The sequence below is a fragment of the Andrographis paniculata genome, unplaced genomic scaffold, assembly GCF_009805555.1.
Source record: "Andrographis paniculata isolate CXL003 unplaced genomic scaffold, ASM980555v1 Contig77END, whole genome shotgun sequence".
Classification (NCBI taxonomy): Eukaryota; Viridiplantae; Streptophyta; class Magnoliopsida; order Lamiales; family Acanthaceae; genus Andrographis; species Andrographis paniculata.
This window is the reverse complement of record NW_026137614.1, coordinates 521,839-528,124: the sequence shown is the minus strand read 5'-3', so window position 1 is coordinate 528,124 and position 6,286 is coordinate 521,839. Positions and strand designations below refer to the sequence as shown.

General features: G+C 31.9%; 1 non-coding gene across 1 annotated transcript; it reads right to left on the bottom strand.

Annotated features, from left to right (window-relative positions):
* Positions 1 to 2,627: 2,627 nt before the first annotated feature.
* On the bottom strand, positions 2,628 to 2,701 carry TRNAP-UGG (transfer RNA proline (anticodon UGG)). The gene has a single exon. It is a non-coding gene; the product is annotated as a tRNA-Pro (tRNA).
* Positions 2,702 to 6,286: the final 3,585 nt, after the last annotated feature.

Genomic DNA, 6,286 nt, shown 5'->3' with positions numbered 1-6,286 from the left:
ACTACAAAAAGAAAAACGAGGATATGAAATAACCATATCAGATCCATCAAATGGACGTCAAGTTGTTGATATTATCCCTCCAGGGCCTGAACTTCTAGGGTGAATCCATCAAATTAGATCAACCATTAACGAGTAATCCCAATGTGGGTGGATTTGGTTAGGGAGATGCAGAAATAGTACTTCAAGATCCATTACGTGTCCAAGTTCTTTTGTTCTTCTTGGCATCTATTATTTTGGCACAAATCTTTTTGGTTCTTAAAAAGAAAGAGTTCGAAAAGGTTCAATTAGCCGAAATGAATTATTAGACTCACAGATTTATCGATATCAGGATCATAAAAAGAACAAAATTCTTCTTGTCAATTATCTATAAAAATAAATTACGAAAAACTTTTATTTACTTGCTCTTTTTTTACGAGCTTGGGGGAATCCGCATTCCTAGTCATATTTGAATAGGTAGATTTTTCTTTCAAGAAGACTATTTTATTTGCTTTATGAGTTTGTCTTTGTTAGGATTCCAATGTCCTAAAATGGATCAATTTTAGGACATTTGAAATCCAATTAAAGTGGGATAGATATCAGCATAAGTAAGCGGGTAATAGAACGAACTACAGATGTTGGGATCAAATAATTCAAAGAGATATTTTTTTGTCTTCGACAGAAGAAAAAGGATTTTATAAACCCCTTGTTCTTGTGTCAAGCAATGATTTTTGGTTCCTAGTCTGGGTTTCGGTTTTCGAGTTGTATCAGAACCTTTGTTCAATTTATTTCGGACAATGACAACAAGAAAATCAAGTGGTGTACAAACAAAAAAAAATAGAACTTATTCCATGAACTTCGAAAAAATCTCTACTTTTCTGATATACTAAATAAATTAAAAAAATATATAGTAAGAGTACAGAAAGTATTTATACGATATTGAATCTAGAGAAATTTATCGAATTTGTGTAATTGAGTGATTTCCTCCTTATTCAAACTTGGAAAGAACGCATACATACTCTCAAGATCAACGAAGAGATGTTCTGAATCAATCAATGAAGTTCATTTTTCAAAAGCATCATCAGAAAAAATGGAATGGAGTTTTGTGAAACAGCAGAAAATGAAACCAACTTTTTCATTTAGACAAAAAGGGACTCTGATTTTTAAGAACCCAATGGGCCCTTTCCCCTCAAATAAGACAAAGAAAGAAGGGAATCCCATTGAGGTCCTACGATTTCATGTCTACAACTCAATCCATCCGATTACTACAGGGATGAACCTAATCCGGAATATGAACCATAAAAGAAATACCTATTAAACCGATCACAAGAATACCAGTTACAATACCTATTATCCAAAGAGGAATCCTTCCAGTAGTATTGGCCATTTCGTCCACTTCCCCCCAATTTCATTAAGTGAGCATGCTAGAGACAGAAACAGACATGGATAATTATGATAGATAAATCAAAAAATTTCAATTGAAATTAGTTGTTCAATTTATATTTTTGTATATCCTCCTATGTAAAAAAAAGGGAAACTCACGTAAATCATTTACAAATCTATGTATAGAAATACCACATTTCAGTTAGCCCCATTTCATGCTTACTATAACTAATTATTTTGGTTTTCTACTAGTAGCTTTAACTATAACTTTAGTTCTATTTTATTGGTCTGAGCAAGATACACACTTATTTAAAATTTCTCTTTGAAACAAAGAATTGAGAAAGGAAATCCTTCTTTGAGATTCCGTATATTCTATATCAAGTCAATTTTCAGTTCTTGGTCATTGAAATTTACACCAATTCTGATTAATATTTAGGGTGTGCCCCCAAACTTGGGGTCGGAGAAACACACCCATATTTAATTCTTTGCATAGTAAAAACTCTAAATTTGAGGCGGCCACCATTTGGCCCGCAAACCTGCAGGTTGTACCTTTGTTTTTTTTGTCTTTTTTTTTAAAAAAAAATAATTAAAATATAATTTAATATTTATTATAATTATAGGGGAAAAAATATATAGAATATATATGTCATTTTATAGAGAATAATTTTTTTTATAATACAAATAATAAAAATTTAAATATATATATATGTTGGGTATAATATAAATTCATAATCAAATCGTACAATATAAATTTTATCAATTAAATTTAATACACATTTATATTATTTTATTCACTATCCATCAAATCAATACATATCAAAACTCTCCAACCCCAACCAAACCTATACACAAAAGAAATAACAAAATTCAAACCCATCCCAAAATTCAAATAAAAACCAAAACCCAAACTCAAATTTCCTCGAACCCTCCTAAAGAAACACACCCTTAGGTATAGATATTTCCTCTTTAAGGTCAATGCTATACAAGCGATTGAATCCACTTCAGTCTAATTTAATTTACCAAGAAAAAATCACGCTATGTAGGATTTGAACCTACTACATCGGGTTTTGGAGACCCACGTTGTACCGAACTGAACTAAGAGCGCTTTCTTATTAGAATTGTAAAGAAAAAAAGATTCTGTTTCCAACCCTAATCTGTTTCATTTTGTATGCATATATTCTATAGTTTTATAAAAAAAAATGATTCCGTGCAATTGGAATCGATCTTAATTGATTCCTTGTTACTGGTTAAAGGGGGCAGTAATTAGGTAGGGATGACAGGATTTGAACCCGTGACATTTTGTACCCAAAACAAACGCGCTACCAAGCTGCGCCACATCCCTTGAATCGTTCTCTACTTTGATTGTAGAGAATTTCTGTCTTGTTTTCTACATGCCTATTTCCTCCATTGAGAAACAACTTTTCGACCCATTTCGTCTTTTTTTTTCTAATTTAATTTATAATAATAAGAAATAGAAAACCTTATGGATCCTTTTTCAATTGGAATTAGGGATTCTGTGTACAACTCTAAGTGGCTCTTAACCACATATGCATTTGATCATATATGCATTATCTTTATGTATTTAAAAAAAAAAATGAGTTTTTTCAATGCGATATCTAAAAACATATCTCTCCATGGCTCCAGTACTAAGTACGCTATGGTTCGGGGCTTTAGCAGGTCTATTGATAAAGATCAATCGTTTTTTTCTGGATGCATTGACATTCCCCTTTTTTTTCATTCTAGTTATTTACATCGGAAGGAATGAACAAGATTAGAGATACAATCAACTATCTATGACTAATTTCTCCTCTCTTATTCTCTTTTTTCCCTCTTTTTGAATTTTTAAAATTAAGGGATGAAAGAGCAAGCATAAAAGTGAATTCAACGTTTGTGAGACTTGGGTCTAGAGCAAGAATACAAGATCTTTAACGAAAATATTGTTCTTCGGGTTGAAATAGAGTTTCAAAAACATTGTCTTACTTATTCTTATTATTTACTGTGGCTTTGCTTTGATTTATTAGAACTTTATTGATTTTTATCTTTTCAAGTTTGATTTAAAATTAGTAACTTCTATTATTTCCTTCTTTTTTTTTTCTTCGTGTCGAATCAAATATAGAAGAGTTGAGTAAATAAAAAATACAAAGGAGATTCATGGCCAAGAAGAAAGATGTGCGAGGAACGGTGATTTTGGAAAATAACGGTTGTATCCGAAACGGTGTTAAGAAGGTGTCAGCAGGCATTTCCAGATATATTACTCAAAAGAACCGACACAACAAGCCTAATCAATTAGAATTGAGAAACTTCTGTCCCTATTGTTACAAACATATGATTCATAGGGAAATAAAGAAATAGATCGAATCTTAGTTTTGAAATCTTAGTCTTGAAAGGGTAAAAATGACATTATATAGAACAACATAGAGCTCGAAATAGAACATATTTTACTAAAAAAAAATCCTATTGTGGGTGAAAATGACAATTAAGAAATAGGATTTTTAGGATAAGAAATAAACTAAACAAACACACCATGGCTAAATCTAAGTGACCTTTTCTGAAATCCAAGCGATCTTTTCGTAGGCGTTTGCCCCCAATTCAATCGGGGAATCCAATTGATTATAGAAACATGAATTTAATTAGTCGATTTATTAGTGAACAAGGAAAGGTATTATCTAGAGGAGTGAATAGATTGACCTTGAAACAACAAAGATTAATTACTATTGCTATAAAGCAAGCTCGTATTTTATCTTTGTTACCTTTTCTCAATAATGAGAAACAATTTGAAAGAACCGAGTCGACCGCTAGAACTACTGGTCTTAGAACTAGAAAAAAATAAGTTTATTCTTTGTTCACTGAATCAGAATTCCAATCCTAACTCAAACATGGATTGGTTTTTTGTTCGACACAAATTTGAGAAGCCAGATTTTATTATTGTGTCTGTCGTAAGAACAAAAAAATAAAATTAAAAAAAGATTTTTTTATTGAACGTGTTCATTCATTTTCACTACTTTAGCCTATTTTTTCATAGTCATTTCGACTCCACCTTCCCGGAGTTCATTCTCCGGGGAACTCCATTTAACTTATTATGGTGTATTCGTTCGAATCTTCTTCTTTTCTGATTTAATTGGAAATCATATAAAGACAATTTCTATTTGATATAGCTATTTGGGCTACTATTTTATGATTAAGAAGAAATTGTCTTTTGTATAGATCATGTACTAATTTACTATAACTATAGGATATTCCTCGTTCTCGAATTACTGCGTTTATTCGAGTGATCCACAAACAATGAAAATTTCTTTTTTGCTTAACCTTGTCCCGATGAGCCCAAACCAAAGCTCTTATTTTTTGTTGAGTAATAGTTCGAGTCAGTCTTGAATGAGCCCCTTGAAAGCTTGAGCCAAATAAACAAATTTTTGTTCTACGTCTCCGGTATAGCTTTTGCCATATTGTATCATCTCATAAATATAAGTCAGAAATATATGGATATATCTATTTCATGTCAAAATAGATTCTTTATTTGTATATTGAGTCCTTTAGCAAGTCGGATTATCCTTATCTTTGTTTATGTCTCGGGTTGGAACAAATTAGTCTAATGCGACCCCGTCTGCGAATTAGTCGACATTTTTCACAAATTTTACGAACAAAAGCTCTTATTTTCATATTTTTTATTCCTTATCTTAATTTGGAATTTAATTTTTGGTAGAAAAGAAGTTTCTTGAAATTTGAACATAGATTGTCTGTCGGGGCCCCATAGTGGCCCGGTCTTTTTATTTTGTTGGGGCCCCATCAACGATCCAACCCTTAGGTGGCAGCGATCCCTTTATCATATTAACGACCCGCCCCTAGGTGGTGATGTATATACCCCCAAGTCGTCTTCGCTTTTTCGGGAGGCCTTGGGTCTATCTAGCAATTTTAAGTCCTTTCATAACGTTCTTCCTAAGTTAGATTAGGTGACTTGTATTTTCTTTCAACCGGAGTTTGCATGAGGCATTTCTCAAAGCAATTATCTAATGTATGTATCATCTATGAGTGTTGGCGAAATGGAGAATAATAATATTATATTAATTACTAAGAATTGAATTCACGATTAAACTATTAAAATAGTAAAATTATAAGTTCTAGAAAGTAAATAGGATAGGTGGCTGAACACACGACTCCTATTACGAATGGTGCTAGCCGCACTGCGAAGCGACTTGAAGCTCTTACATGTTGAGTTCTTCGCATTTCAAAGTTGATGCAATGTGATAAATGAATAGTGGATGATACACATAACTAACACCGACCCCTATTTACAAGCGTTTACAAAGCTTCTAGAAGGTTAATGGTTATTGACAACCAACATTCACATGTTATTTTGATTTCAACTGTCCAATCTAGCAGATGCAAAAATGAAGAGTTGATCTTCCTTCTATATTGGATTATGGTAATTGACCTTTTGTAAGGAGTAGATAATGATCAGAATTAATTACAATTCAAGTACCATTTTTGCTAAACTTGATTGTACTTTCATTAAGAATATAATTTGACTGAAAATCTCTGAGTTCTACTTGAAAACTCACCGGACAAAGGTGTATAAATGTAAAATTTGAATCAAATAGATTGATCCACAACATTGAAATCACTTATTTAATAATTGACACAATCAAGCAACAACATTTCTCCCGTTTTATACAAAATTTCCATACCAACCTCAACGCTTTTCACAAAGTTAGAACACAGAAACATGAAGGTACTTGTGAAATCTTGAATATTTGATGTATGTATCTTAAATCAAATCTAGCACAATATATGTATGCATTCCTTTAAATCCAACAATTGAAGATTATCCCAAACACTTGAAAACCCTAATATGGAAAAGAAATTGAAATTACCAATCAAAACGATTATATTCTCTGTCGAACAATCAACAATAAATTCTTCTTCTTCATTA